Source organism: Staurois parvus, unplaced genomic scaffold, assembly GCF_062004578.1.
Source record: "Staurois parvus isolate SC_StPar_1 unplaced genomic scaffold, SC_StPar_1.0 ptg002527l, whole genome shotgun sequence".
Classification (NCBI taxonomy): Eukaryota; Metazoa; Chordata; class Amphibia; order Anura; family Ranidae; genus Staurois; species Staurois parvus.
Genome location: NW_028320323.1, coordinates 61,612 through 78,551, shown reverse-complemented (window position 1 = coordinate 78,551; position 16,940 = coordinate 61,612). Strand labels below are relative to the sequence as shown.

At 38.5% G+C, this 16,940-nt stretch overlaps 1 pseudogene; it reads right to left on the bottom strand.

The window, feature by feature from the left end:
• Positions 1 to 2,308: 2,308 nt before the first annotated feature.
• The window catches only part of LOC149430686 (olfactory receptor 52P1-like), a 68,032-nt pseudogene continuing 53,400 nt past the window's right edge, over positions 2,309 to 16,940 (bottom strand).

Below are 16,940 nucleotides of genomic sequence, written 5' to 3'. Positions count from 1 at the left end.
GTTGAGCAGCTTCTGCTGTAACTAATCGCAGCAGAGCTGGGGTGGGGGGCACGCGCCAGCCCCCTACCCAGAAGAGCTGGATTGCGTATTCGATATGTGACCCAGTGCAGGGATACGGTTATTTTCGGATTCACTGACATTCCTTTTTACGTCTACATCCGAATCTTCAAAAATTTAATTTTCGTCCAAAAAACCAATTGAAAAAAAATGCACATGTCTACGTAGCAGCACTAGGGTCATCTGATTGAATCCCAACCCCGGCACCACCTGCCTGGAGTTTGCATGTTCTCCTTGTGCCTGCGTGGGTTTCCTCCAGATACTCCGGTTGACTCCCACTCTCCAAAGACATGCGGGTAGGGTAATTGGCTCCTGTCTAAATTGGGCCTATTATGTGTATGAATAGGAGTTAGGGACCTTTTATTGTAAATTCCTTGAGGCCGGGGACTGATGTGTCTCTCCCAGAAGTGAGTCCACCCCTCACATTTGTGTCAACATTTGATTCTCTCTTTTCATGTGACAATACTGAAGAAATGAAACTTTGCTACAATGTGACGTAGTCAGTGTACAGCTTGTATAACATGTAAATTTGCTGTCCCCTCAAAATCAATCAACACACCGCCATTAATGTCTAAACCGCTGGCAACAAAAGTGAGTCCCCCCCGAAGTGACAAGGTCCAAATTGGGCCCAAAGCGTCAATATTTTGTGTGGCCGCCATTATTTTCCAGCACTGCCTTCACCCTCTTGGCCATGGAGTTCACCAGAGCTTCACAGATTGCCACTGGAGTCCTCTTCCACTCCTCCATGAAGACATCACGGAGCTGGTGGATGTTAGAGATCTTGCACTCCTCCACCTTACCTCTTCCACTCCTCCATGATGACATCACGGAGCTGGTGGATGTTAGAGACCTTGCGCTCCTCCACCTTCCGTTTGAGGATGCCCCACAGATGCTCAATAGGGTTTAGGTCTGGAGACACGCTTGGCCAGTCCATCACCTTTACCCTCAGCTTCTTTAGCAAGGCAGTGGTGGTCTTGGAGGTGTGTTTGGGGTCGTTATGATGGAATACTTCCCTGTGGCCCAGTCTCCGAAGGGAGGGGATCATGCTCTGCTTCAGTATGTCACAGTACATGTTGGCATTCATGGTTCCCTCAATGAACTGTAGCCCCCCAGTGCCGGCAGCCCTCATGCAGCCCCAGGCCATGACACTCCCACTACCATGCTTGACTGTAGGCAAGACACACTTGTCTTTGTACTCCTTACCTGGTTGCCGCCACACACGCTTGACACCCTCTGAACCAAATCAGTTGATTTTGGTGTCATCAGACCACAGAATATGGTTCCAGTAATCCTTGTCCTTAGTCTGCTTGTCTTCAGCAAACTGTTTGCGGGATTTCTTGTGCATCATCTTTAGAAGAGGCTTCCTTCTGGGACGACAGCCATGCAGACCAAATTGATGCAGTGTGCGGTGTATGGTCTGAGCACTGACAGGCTGACTCCCACCCACCCCTTCAACCTCTGCAGTAATGCTGGCAGCACTCATATGTCTATTTCCCAAATATGGATATGACGCTGAGCACGTGCACTCCACTTCTTTGGTGGACCATGGCGAGGCCTGTTCTGAATGGAACCTGTCCTGGCAAACCGCTGGTCTTGGCCACCGTGCTGAAGCTCAGTTTCAGGGTCTTGGTAATCTTCTTCTAGCCTAGGCCATCTTTATGTAGAGACACAATTCTTTTTGTCAGATCCTTAGAGAGTTCTTTGCCATGAGGTGCCATGTTGAACTTCCAGTGACCAGTATGAGAGAGTGAGAGCGATAACACCAAATGTAACACACCTGCTCCCCATTCACACACGAGACCTTGTAACACTAACAAGTCACATGACCCCGGGGAGGGAAAATGGCTAATTGGGCCCAATTTGGACCTTGTCACTTAGGGGTGGACTCACTTTTGTTGCCAGCAGTTTAGACATTAATGGTGGTGTGTTGAGTTATTTTCAGGGGACAGCAAATTTACATGTTATACAAGCTGTACACTGACTACGTCACATTGTAGCAAAGTGTCATTTCTTCAGTGTTGTCACATGGAAAGATAGAATATTGACAGAAATGTGAGGGGCGGACTCACTTCTGGGAGATACTGTGTATCATGAGGCAATGAATAAATGTTGTTCTTTAACTTTCCTGCTTTAAATACCAAGAAGGCTACTTAACTGCTGAGTATGGTCTTCTCAACACCTGAAAATGATCTGCTCCAGAACCTGCACTGTGCAGGAAACAAACTCTAACACATTTGTGAAAAATAGAACTTTAAATGTTAACAGAAAAACAAAACGCTTTTAGACCGTGAGTAACAATACACAGAACACGCCGTCCCATTTGCTTGGTCCTCACCCCATAGATGAATGGATTCATGAAGGATGGAAATACAATGTAGATGTTGGCTAGGAAGAGGTGGACGTTACGGGGGATGGTCCTTTTCCCAAACCTATAAGTGACTAGGAAGAGGTGGACGTTATTGGGGATGGTCTTTTTCCCAAACCTATAGGTGACTAGGAAGAGGTGGACGTTACGGGGGATAGTCCTTTTCCCAAACCTAAAAGTGACTAGGAATAGGTGGACATTACGCGGGGCGGTCCTTTTCCCAAACCTATAAGTGACTAGGAATAGGTGGACATTACGCGGGACGGTCCTTTTCCCAAACCTATAAGTGACATAGAAGATTCCCAGTAGGTAGGCAATGATGAAAACACAGATATGGGAGCCACACATTCCTACCGCTTTGTGCCTCCCTGGAGGACATCTTGAAGACGTCTCGTAAGATTGTGGCGTAGGACAGTCCAATGAAGAGCAGGTCAAACCCGGTGATGGAAAGTGAAAGTGCTAATCCATAAACATTGTCAGTCCTTGTGTCTCCACACGCCACGTTGACCACGGCCATGTGATCAGAGTACGAATGTAAGACAATGTTGTCACCACAGGTCTTCAGATGTCCTACTTGAACTGGAATGGAGATGACCACAATGGCTCCGGCCAGAATGAGAAGTGCAATCTTCTCCAGTAGCGAGTAGGTGAGGACAGCATTGTATCTCAGTGGGAAACAGATGGTCATAAATCGGTCACATGCTATAGAAGCCAGGAAGCCCGACTCAATGACTGCAAGACAATGGACAAAGAACATTTGTGTTGGACAGCTGGTGGCATCGATAAGACCACCATTCATCCAGAAGATCCCCAGAGTTTTTGGGAGAGCAGAGCTGGGGAAGGCCAAGTCGTTGAGGGCAAGCATGGAGAGGAAGAAGTACATGGAGGCTCTTCTCGGTTTTTATTACATACAGTACGGTTCCATTTCCCCGAAGAGCCAGGACATGAAGAAAACAGAAGAAGATAGATGTCCAGACAACTCCTTCTTGCAATCCTGGGATCCCAACCCCAACAAGGGCAACTAATATTGGGAACAGGGAGCATGGTTTGGTAGGAAGAAATGAACTCCATTTAGAGACACAAATATATAAAAAAGAAAAGAAAAAGAAGTTTTGAAAATAAAATAAAAAGATAACGGGTAACTAAACGCAAAAACAGCAGCGCATCTAAAATGTAGATATTTTATAAGAGACGGTACACTGTTGGGTCTGCTTCTATATGTTCTGAATGTTCTGATCCAAAGAAAGCCGATAACTGACAATTCTGAGAGAACACATTTACACTGATAAGCTGGGTACTGATCTTCAGTGCCCTGATTATTGGTGCAGCCCCGTCCGTACCATCAATGCCCACCAGTGCATCAGTGTAGCATATCAGTACCACCTACTGGTGCCCATCATTTCCACCTGTCAGTGCCGACTTGTCAGTACCTCCTCAGTGCCCATCAGTGCAGGTTATCAGTGTCTATCAGTGCCACCTCATCAATGCAGCCTCGTCAGTGCCCATCAATGCCGCCTCATCAGCGCACATCAGTGCAGCTTATCAGTGATGCCTCATGTGTGCAGCCAGTACCCATCAGTGCAGCCTTGTCAGTGCGCAGCAGTGTAGTCTCGTCAGTGCCCATCAGTGTAGCCTCATCAGTGCCCAACAGTGCAGCTTATCAGTGCCGCTTCATCTGCACAGCCTCATCAGTACCCATCAGTGCAGCCTCATCAGTGCCCAGCAGTGTAGTCTCATCTGTGCCCAGCAGTGTAGCCTTGTCAGTGCCTATCAGTGCCGTCCTATCTGTGCAGCATTATCAGTGCCCAGCAGTGTAGTCTCGTCAGTGCCGAACAGTGTAGTCTTGTCAGCAGGGGCGGACTGACAATTTGGAAACTCGGGCACTGCCCGAGGGCACGGGGTCAGTAGGGGGCCCCATGAGATGCCCCTGGTACCTTTTTCATAGGCTTTTTTGAGTTTGGGCAAGGACACAGGGGCCCCATGATCCGATATTGCCCGGGGGCCCCATTAGTTGTCAGTTTACTGTTTACTGGACATGTTTAATAGCAAAAAGTAAAAAATATTGTTTTTTTCTCAAAAATTTCTTTTTTTTTGTTTATTATTATTTATTTAGATTTATTATCTAAATTATTTAGATTTTCTAAAACTGGAGGGTGCAAAATCTGGTGCAGCTCTGCATGGCAGCCAATCAGCTTCCAGGTTTTATTGTCAAAGCGTAAGTGAACGAGCTGAAGTTAGGCCGGCCATACACGGGTCAATTTCCGGGTTGTACCTAAGAATATTTGACCCATGGCGCCGGCCGATTTTCTTGGATCCTCCCAATTTCATTTATCGGGCATGTTGGAAAATTCGCGAAAAATGAGCAATTTTCAAAATCATTGGTGGCACCATCGGATTACAGAACGAACTACGTTTTCGATAGAAAAAAATCGTTCAGAATTCGACCTGTTTGGCCTGCTTTAGAACTGATTGTCTCTCATGCACAGCTGCACCAGATTCCAGGTGCGCCAGTTTTACTAAGTCTCCCCCAGGGGGTCATATAAAGCTTGTGCAATATTGAGAACGGCCAATAGGTGGCGCTCTCCTCCTTTCCATTCAGTAACAAATTCTTCACTTTGACCTTCCGCTCAAAAATACAGAAAATAAGTGAAAAAACTCATAGTGTAGAATGATATAAACCAAAAATGAAAAAATACCTCGATTGTGCTCACATAAAAGGAGAATAACCATGCTCAGTCTTCCCATCCCCCACTATGTGTACCCATACGGAAGAGAAATATATTTTCAATATATTTAGAAAAAAAAAATGATATACTGTACGCGACATATATTTACAATATATTGGCCTACACGAATATATTTTAACATGTATTGAATAATAATAATAATAACGTATTACAAAAATGTTAATTAAAATATATTTTTCCAAAGGCATATATTTAAAAGTATGGTTTTAAAAATATATTTTCCACATATTTTTGAACATCTAAAAAAAATGCGTTTAAACATAGATCTAAATATAGATTTAAATATACTTGTAAATGCATTCCAAATGAGGCTTTGATATATATCACAGCATGTGTTCTGAATGTATTTTTAATAATATATTCACAATTATATTGAAATATATTTTTTAAATATATTGAATATGGCCAAAATTGTAGTATTTGAACTATAAGTTAATATATGTGGGAAGAATATATTAAGAATGATTTTTTAAATATATTTAAAATATATGTTTCTTCAATGTGGGTATATATATATATATATATATATATATATATATATATAAAATTATTATTATTTTTTTATATATTGTATATATATGTATATATATATATATATATATATATATATATATATATATATATATATATATATGTATATACACTCATACACATACTGTGTATACATACACACACACACATAAATACACACACACAGTATATCATTTTTATTTTATTTTAAATATATTGAACACAGCCAAACTTGTAGTATTTGAAATATTTGTCAATATATTTGGGAAGAATATATTAAGAATGTATTTTTAAAATATATTTTTCTTCCATGTGGGTACACGCCATGCAATGGATTCCCATAGGGAAGAAAAATATATTTGTTTTCCAATAGTGTTTATTTGTTTTCATAAGAAATTACAAATCAGTACAGAGAAGATGTACATCTCCCCCCCAATCCCATACAAAGTGGGTCTTTCCGGAACAGGCGAAAAATATATTTAACCACTTGCCTACCGGGCACTTATACCCCCTTCCTTACCAGGCCAATTTTCAGCTTTCAGCGCTGCCGCACTTTGATTGACAATTGCGCGGTCATGCAACATTGTACCCATATGAAATTTTGATCATTTTTTTCTCACAAATAGAGCTTTCTTTTGGTGGTATTTAATCGCCACTGGGCACTTTACTTTTTGCGCTATAAATTAAAAAAAGTGCAAAAAATTGGAAAAAAAAAAAAAAGTTTATTTGTTTCTTTTATAAAATTTTTCAAACAGGTATTTTTTCTCCTTCACCGATTTGCGTTGATGAGGCGGCACTGATGGGCACTGATAGGCGGCACTGATGGGCACTGATAGGCAGCACTAAAGGGCACTGATAGGCAGCACTAATGAGGTGGCACGGATAGGCGGCACTGATAGACAGCACTAATTAGGGGTCACGGATAGGCGGCACTGATATGCAGCACTGATAGGCGGCACTGATAGGTGACACTGATGATGGGTACTGATAGACGGCACTGACTGGCATCACTTCTGGGCACTGACTGGCGGCACTGACTGGCACAACCCCTGGGCACTGACTGGTGGCACTGACTGGCAGCACTGCTGGGCTGCACTGGTGGGTGGCACTGGTGGACGGCACTGGTGGGTGGCACTGGTGGGCACAGGTGGGTGGGCACAGGTGGGTGGCACTGCTGGGCACATGTAGGTGGCACTTCTGGGCACAGGTAGGTGGCACTGCAGAGTGGCACAGGTGGGGGCACTGCTGGGCACAGGTGGGGGCACTGCTGGGCACAGGTGGGGGCACTGCTGGGAATGGGTGGGCGGGGCTAGTGGGCGCACTGCTGATCGGAACTTGCGGGGGTCACTGCTGGGCACCGATCATCAGGGCACTGATCATCAGTGCCCTGATGATCGGTGCCGATCCCCGCTCTGACAACTGCCGGTTCTCGGCAGTACTTTCCTCACGATCTGACAGCGTGAGGAAAGTGCAGCCGAGAACCGGCACTTGCATTTCCCTCTGATCAGCGTGTCATTGGACACCGCTGATCACGTGGTAAAAGGCCGGTGGGATCGGCCTTTCACCACATCACGTGATCAGCTGTGTCCATAGGACACAGCGATCACGGAGATCGCCGGGTGCGCGCCCCCTGGGGCGCGCAGGAGAGCGCGTTCTGGGAGGACGTCATATGACGTCCACTCAGAACTGGCCGGCCGCGGTGAAGCCGTCTTTCGGCTATGCGCGGTCGGCAAGAGGTTAAAATATATTTTAAAAATATTCTTCCCAAATATATTGCAATGTATTTGAAATGCTGTACTTTTGGCCATATTCAATATATACATATATATATATATATATATATATATATATATATATATATATATACTGCATGTTGCAATGCATTTTTATTACAAAATATATGAAGAATATTAAAAAAAAATACATTTCAAATATACTGTATTTCTTTAAAAATACAAATCTACATTTTTGGAATGCATTTACAAATATATGTAAAAATATATGTTAAAATTACTTTTTTATATGTTAAAAAAATCTGAAGAATATATATATGTATATTGAATATGGCCAAAATTGTATGTATATATACTGCATGTTGAAATGTGTATTTATTACAAAATATATGAAAGATATTTTTAAAAATACATTTCAAATATACTGTATGTTTTTAAGTATACATATCAACATTTTTGGGTTCTATTTACACATTTGTGTAAAAATATATGTTAAAGTGACTTTTTCATACGTTACAAAAAGCTGAAGAATATATATTTAAAAATATATATATATATTTCTTAAATATATTCTTCTGATTTTTTTAACATATAAAACAGTAAATGTAACATATATGTTTACATATGTTTGTAAATGCATTCCAAAAATGTAGATTTGCATTTTTAAGTATCACCTAGATTGTAAGCTCTAACCAGCAGGGCCCTCTGTTTCCTCTTCTACCAAATTGTATTGTAACTGAAACGTTTACCGTCATTTTGTAAAGCGCTGCGCAAACTGTTGGTGCCATATAAATCCTGTATAATAATATTTGAAATGTATTTTTAAAAATATTTTTCATATATTTTGTAATAAAAACACATTTCAACATGAAGTATATATATATAATATATATTATTATATATCGGTATATTATTATATATCAGTATATATTATTGAAATATATTTTGAAATATATTGAATATGTCCAAAATTGTAGCATTTCAAATATATTTTTCTTCCACGTGTGTTCTCACCAGATAAAATGATCTGTTTGGTCAGGTACAACATGCCCATAAATTCTTGACCGAGAAAGGTTATCCAGAAATAGCTGCTAAAAATGGCAAAATAAAGAACAAGTGGGGGAAAAAAAAGGCTTGCCTAGTTTGGCTTCAGAGCAATTTTTTTTTTCAATTTTTTGCATAAATGTAAAAATCTTAATTTTTGGCAATAAAATGACTTAAACACCAGGACTATATTATTTTTCTGAAATAAGAGGCACTGTAGGATAAAAAGGTGATAGTTGCAAAAAAAAAAAATAATATATATATATAATTATATATATATATATATACAGTGGGGATCGAAAGTTTGGGCACCCCAGCTAAAAATTTGTATTAATGTGCATAAAGAAGCCAAGGAAAGATGGAAAAATCTCCAAAAGGCATCAAATTACAGATTAGACATTCTTATAATATGTCAACAAAAGTTAGATTTTATTTCCATCATTTACACTTTCAAAATAACAGAAAACAAAAAAATGGCATCTGCAAAAGTTTGGGCACCCTGCAGAGTTAATATCTTGTACTGCCCCCTTTGGCAAGTATCACAGCTTGTAAACGCTTTTTGTAGCCAGCCAAGAGTCTTTCAATTCTTGTTTGAGGTATCTTTGCCCATTCTTCCTTACAAAAGTCTTCCAGTTCTTTGAGATCTCTGGGCTGTCTGTCACGCACTGCTCTTTTAAGGTCTATCCATAGATTTTCAATTATGTTGAGGTCAGGAGATTGTGAAGGCCATGGCAAAACGCCTCTTGATGTAATCCCCCGTGGATTTCGAGCTGTGTTTAGGATCATTATCCATTTGTAGAAGCCATCCTCTCTTTAACTTCAGCTTTTCCACAGAAGGCATCAAGTTACCATCCAAAATTTGCTGAAATTTTATTGAATCCATTTTTCCTTCTACTCGTGAGATGTTCCCTGTGCCACTGGCTGCAACACAACCCCAAAGCATGATTGATCCAACCCCATGCTTAACAGTTGGACAGAGGTTCTTTTCATTCAATTCTGTGCCCCTTCTTCTCCAAACGTACCTTTGCTCATTCCGGCCAAAAAGTTCAATTTTAACCTCATCGGTCCACAGAACTTGTTTCCAAAATGCATCAGGCTTGTCTATATGTTCATTTGCAATGTTCAAACAATGATTTTTGTGGTGAGGACGTAGAAGAGGTTTTCTTCTGATGACTCTTCCATAAAGACCATATTTGTACAAGTATCTCTTTATAGTGGAATAGTGTACCACAACTCCAGTGTCTGCCAGATCTTTCTGGAGGGATCGTGCAGTCAAACGTGGGTTTTGAATTGTTTTTCTCACAATCCTGCGAGCTGTTCTGTCCGATATTTTTCTTGGTCTTCCAGATCTTGCTTTAACTTCCACTGTTCCTGATGACTGCCATTTCTTAATTACATTCCGAACAGAGGATATTGACATCTGAAAACGCTTTGCTATCTTCTTATAGCCTTCTCCAGCTTTGTGAGCGTCAGCTATTTTCAGTTTCAGTTTTCTAGACAACTGCTTAGAAGAACCCATGGTGCTGATTGTTGGGGCAAGGTCAGATAAGTCTGGGCATTTAAAACCTTTGAGATTGACATCACCTGGTCTTCCCAGACGATGACTGAGAACAATCCATGACACTGGCAGGTCTCAGTTTTGCAAAGGGGGCAGTGCATGCTATAAACTCTGCAGGGTGCCCAAACTTTTGCAGACGCTGTTTTTTTGTTTTCTGTTATTTTGAAAGTGTAAATGATGGAAATAAAATCTAACTTTTGTTGACATATTATAAGAATGTCTAATCTGTAATTTGATGCCTTTTGGAGATTTTTCCATCTTTCCCTGGCTTCTTTATGCACATTAATACAAATTTTTAGCTGGGGTGCCCAAACTTTCGATCCCCACTGTATATATATATAATATATATATATATGTGTGTGTGTGTGTGTACTGTTATGTGTTTAATGACACTTTAAGAAATAACAAAAAATAAACAAAGTAAGAAAGAAAAAAATAAAATAAAATTCTAATTAAAATGCCTTCAGAGCATTTTTTTTTTATTTTTTGCATAAATGTCAAAATCCAAATTTTTGGCAATAAAGTGACTTAAACACGAGAACTATATTATTTTTCTGAAATAAAAGGCACTGTAGGATAAATAGGTGATAGTTGCAATAAATTTTTTTTTATATATATATATATATATATATATATATATATATATATATATATACACACACACACGTGTGTGTGTGTACTGTTGTGTGTTTAGTGTCACTTTATTAAATAAAAAAAAAATTAAGAAAGAAAAAAATAAAATACAATTCTAAAATAAAATTTGAAACGTATTGGCTTCAGAGCATTTTTGTTTTAATTTTTTGCATAAATGTAAAAATCTTAATTTTTGGCAATAAAATGACTTAAACACGAGGACTATATTATTTTTCTGAAATAAGAGGCACTGTAGGATAAATAGGTGATAGTTGCAATAAAAAAAAAATTATATATATATATATATATATACAGTATATATATATATATATATATATACACACACACATGTGTGTGTATTGTTGTGTTTTTAGTGTCACTTTATGAAATAAAAAAAAAATTTAAGAAAAAAATAAAATAAAATTCTAAAATAAAATTTGAAACGTATTGGCTTCAGAGCATTTTTTTTTAAATTTTTTGCATGAATGTAAAAATATAAATTTTTAGCAATAAAATGACTTAAACACCAGGACTATATTATTTTTCTGAAATAAGAGGCACTGTAGGATAAAAAAGGTGATTGTTGCAAATTTTTATGACACGTGATATTTCCTCAACTGTTTATTAAAAGCAAATTTTCATGAAAAAAAAATATTCTGAGTATTAGTGCAAAAACACGCAATAGAATACCCATTTTTTGCTTAAAATATAAAAGATGAGGTTTGCGTAAAGTAAATAGATACCAAACATTCCATGTCTTAAAATTGCGTGCGCCTGCGAAATCGCTAAAACCTATGGCGGCCAAAATTCACCCCTAGGGGACGCTTTAGAAGCCTTTACAGTTCACCAGTTTAGAGTTAATTATTGCTGTCACTCTGATGTCCGTGGCGATTTGTCTCATGTGTGGTGTTTACATACGTGTGCACACCCTGGGATTGCGATTGCATTTGCACAGGTGTGCGGGGGCAATGGGGACTACGGCAATTAAAAAAAAAAAAAAATATATATATATATATATATATATATATAAAATAAATATACATATATATATATATATATATATATATATATAAAATAAATATAAAATAATACATTAAGAAAGAAAAAAATTAAATAAAATTCTAATAAAAAAATAAATATATAAAATTTTAATGAAAAAAATTATGTCTATATATATGTATATATATATATATATAGAGTAAATATAAAATAATACATTAAGAAAGAAAAAAAATAAAATAAAATTCTAATAAATAAAATTCTAATTAAAAAAAATTATATCTATCTATCTATCTATCTATTAGAATTTTATTTATTTTTTTATTAGAATTTTATTTTATTTTTTTTATTTTTTCATTTCTTAATTATTTTTTTATTTCTTAAAGTGTTACTAAACCCCCAACAGTACAATCATTCTGTAGATGCAGTAAAGCATGCTTGTTATACTCACTGTGGAACCTAAGGGGTTAATCCTCCGCATTGTGTAAAAAGGCTGTTGGATCCTGTCTTCTCTGCCCCTTCTTTTGTTCAAATGTCCACCTGATACAGACTGAATCCCTAGTCACATGCGCATGTTCAGTTTGGTGTGTATTGCTAGAGAGGTTTATTTTCTTTTCTTGGGAGAGTGCATATGGTATATGTATATATATATATATATATATATATATATATATATATATATAAAATCAAAATTGTAGTATTTCAATTATATGTCAATATATTTGGGAAGAATATTTTTAAAGTCTATTTAAAAAATATTTTTCTTCACGTTGTTGTCCATCATTAGAGAACGATCTGCCCTCTGCCCCATGGTATCAGAGGCAGAACTGAACTCTTTTCCATGCTATGACAAAATTCCTGGTCTCCTCCATGGGCCTTCTACAAAGTTACAATGTATAGTCTGATCACTGGGGGTGGGGAGACTGAGGAAACGCTTCCTCCTGCCTGCAGCAGACTGAAGACATCATCTCAGCCTAGGCGAAGTCACTGGACTGGGGCCCAAGGATGACTTTTTATTGGTAGCTGTATATGGTAGCAAGTCAGAGATTTGTCTGCAAATATCAGAAATGCTTTTTATTCAAATGGGCGATCCTGACAGCTTTGAGGAAAAACTGTAACACTGCCCGGGGAGGGGGGGGGGGGGGGGGGTTAGGTCACAATAACAGGTTCTTCAAGAAAGGAACATTTAAAGCCTCAGAATTAAATGGGAGTACATTAAGCCCCCCCCCGGCGGTGTTTTAGTTTGCCTCCACTGCTGTCTCCCTCACTTTTGACTTTAGGAAGCCCACATGGAAAAAAATATATTTTAAATATATTTTAAAAATACATTCTTAATATATTCTTTTTCAAATATATCGACATATACCTGTATTTCAAATACTACAATTTTGGCCATATTCAATCTATTTCAAAACATATTTCGATATATTTGTGAATATATAAAAAATATATTCAGAACACACGCTGCAATTTGTGTAATTTGGAATGCATTTACAAGTATATTTAAAAATCTATGTTTAAATGCATTTTTTTAGAGGTTCAAAAATATCTGGAAAATATATTTTAAAAAATATACATTTTTTTAGTTGTTCAAAAATATCTGGAAAATATATTTTGAAACATATAAATTTTTTTAGATGTTCAAAAATATCTGGAAAATATATTTTGAAAACTATATATTTTTATATATTTTTAACATGTATATTTTAACATGTATTCCAAAAATGTCAATTAAAATATATTTTTAAATATCTGCCCTTGGAAAATATATTTTAATTGACATTTTTGGAATACATGTTAAAATATATTCGTGCAGGCCAATATATTGTAAATATATGCAGCATGTATAATTTTTTTTTTCTAAATATATTGAAAATATATTTCTCTTCCGTATGGGAAGGACTGTGCCTCAAAGGTCAGCTGGGTCTTTTTTTTTTTGTGTGGTTTGATTTATTTGGATCCATTATTTATTACAAGTACTTATACAGCACCATCAATTCACACAGTGCTTTACATATATATATATACATATATATATATATATATATATATTTTTTTTTTTTTACATCAGTCCCTAACCCTCAAAAAGTGTACAAGGTCCCTAACTCACATTCATGCGTACACATACTAGGGCCAATCTAGACAGAAGCCAATTCACCTACCAGCATGTCTTTGGAGTGGTGCCCGTGGACGGTCCCACGCCCTAATAAATTGTATTTCAATGGGGAGGCATATACTGAAAGCATTTGGACAAACTTCACTTTTTTTCAGTGTTTTTATGTTGCAGCCTAATTCTACAATTGTTGAAATTATTTTTTTCTCACTTATCTACACTTATGATTCAAATTCCGAACGATTTTTTGTCCAAAAATATATTTATTCAATATATAAAAAATATATTTCAATATATTTGTGAATATATTATTAAACATATATTCAGAACGCACGCTGCAATATATATCTAAGTGTCATTTGGAATGCATTTACAAGTATATTTAAAAATCTGTGTTTAAATGCATTTTTTTAGATGTTCAAAAATATCTGGAAAATATATTTTGAAAAACATAATTTTTTTTAGTAGTTCAAAAATATCTGGGAAATATATTTGGCAAAATATATTTTTAAATATATGCCTTTGGAAAATATATTTTAATTTACAGTTTTGGAATACAGGTTAAAATATATTTGTGTAGGCCAATATATTGTAAATATATGTCGCATGTATAATTCTTTTTTTTTCGAAATATATTGAAATTATATTTCTCTTCCATAAGGGAGAAATCACAAGAAAAAAAGAACCCAGCAGAATTTGGAGGCACCAAAGACACAGTCCTTAGGATAAAATCTACAATGCTAATATTTTACAATTAAAACAAATGTGTATTATTATATTATTATTATTATACAGTATTTATAAAGCGCCAATAGTTCGCTCAGCGCTGTACATTACAAAGGGGGACAGAACATGTGACAGAACAATACCAATACAATGCAAAACATGAGGGGATCGAGGGCCCTGCTCCTTGGAGCTTACAATCTAGGAGGGAGGGGATGGTGGTACAGGAGGAGATAGCTGTGGGGGATGGAGTGGTAGGAAGAGTGGAGGAGATCGGCAAGTTAGCAGGGGATGGGGTAGGCTTCCCTGAAGAGATGGGTTTTCAGGGTGCGCCTAAAGGAGAGGAGAGTAGGTGATAATCTGATGGGTTGGGGCAGGGAGTTCCAGAGGATGGGTGACACCCTGGAGAAGTCCTGGAGGCGGGCATGGGAGGAGGAGACCAGGGAACTAGAGAGAAGGAGGTCTTGTGAGGAGCGGAGTGTGCGTGTTGGGTGGTACTTGGATATTAGGTCAGTGATGTAGTTCGGGGCAGTATGGTGGACGGCTTTGTACGTCAGTGTTAGGATTTTGAATTTGATCCGTTGGGCAATTGGAAGCCAGTGGAGGGATTGGCAGAGGGGGGTGGAGGACACTGAGTGGAAGCCAGTGGAGGGATTGGCAGAGGGGGGTGGAGCCAGTGGAGGGATTGGCAGAGGGAGGTGGAGCCAGTGGAGGACACTGAGTGGAGGCCAGTGGAGGGATTGGCAGAGGGGGGTGGCGGAGATGGAGCGGTTGGTGAGGTGGATGAGTCTGGCAGCCGTATTCAGTATCTACTGAAGCGGGGATAGCCAGCGGTGAGGCAGGCCAGTAAGGAGGGAGTTGCAGTAGTCGAGTCGTGATATGATGAGGGAGTGGATGAGCTGTTTAGTGGTTTCTGGGGTTAGGAACGTGCGGATTTTGGGGATGTTGCGGAGGTGGAGTCTGCATGTTGCGGAGGTGGAGTCTGCACGAATTTGTTAAAGATTGGACTTGGGGCTGGAAGGATAGGTTGGAGTCCAGAATGACACCAAGTACTCTGGCCTGCGGGGTGGGTTTGATGGTGGCGTTGTTGGATGTGATGGAGAAGTCAATGGGGGGTGGGGTCCGGGCTGGGGGGAAGACAAGAAACTCGGTTTTGGAGCGGTTCAGTTTAAGGAAGTGGAGCAAAATCCAGTCTGATATTTCGCTCAGTAGGTGTGTGATTCAGGCGGAGACCGAGGGGGTGAGGTGGGGGGTTGAGAGATAGATTTGTGTGTCGTCGGCATAGAGGTGGTAGTTGAAGCCATGAGAGTGTATGAGTTGGCCAAGGGAGGAGGTGTAGATGGAGAAGAGAAGGGGCCCGAGGATGGAGCCTTGAGGGACCCCAACAGAGAGGGGGAGTGAGGGGGAGGTGGTAGCATTATAGGTAACGCTGAAAGAGCGTTGTGACAGGTAGGATGAGAGCCAGTAGAGAGCGGAATCTCTGAGGCCGAGGGAGTGTAGTTTTTTGAGGAGGAGGGGGTGGTCGACTGTGTCGAAGGCCGCAGAGAGGTCAAGGAGTAGGAGCACTGAATAGTGGCCATTAGCTTTGGCGGTTAGCAGGTCGTTGGAGAGTTTGAGTAAGGCAGTTTCGGTGGAGTGTAGGGGACGGAAGCCGGACTGTAGGGGATCAAGGAGGTTGTTGTCGTTGAGGTGAGAGCTTAGGCGGGTGTAGACGAGGCGCTCAAGGAGTTTGGATGTAAATGTGTATGTATTTTTCTTCCATGTGGGAGGGGTCTCCAAACTATGGCCCTCCAGCTGTTAAAGTACTACAAGTCCCATCATGCCTATGCCTTTGGGAGTCTTGCCTGTGGCTGTCAGAGTCTTTCAAGGTCTCATGGGACTTGCAGTTCCTCAACACCTGGAGGGCCATAGTTTGGAGACCCCTGTCCTAACATGGAAGAAAAATATATTTTAAATATATTTTAAAAATACATTCTTAATACATTCTTCTCAAATATATTGACATATATTTCAAATACTACAATTTTGGCCATATTCAGTATATTTAAAAAATATATTTCGATAGATTTGTGAATATATTAGAAAACATATATTCAAAACACATGCTTCAATATATATCAAAGTGTCATTTGGAATACATTTACAAGTATATTTAAAAATCTGTGTTTAGATGTTCAAAAATATCTGGAAAATATATTTTGAAAAATATACATTTTTTTAGATGTTCAAAAATATCTGGAAAATATATTTTGATAAATATATTTTTAAATATATGCATATAGAAAATATATTTTAATTGACATTTTTGGAATACATGTTAAAATTTATTTGTGTAGGCCAATATATTGTAAATATATGTCGCATGTATAATTTTTTTTTTCTAAATATATTGAAAATATATTTCTCTTCCACATCGGAAGGACTGTATCTTTGGTGCCTCAAAGGTCGTCAAGGTTCT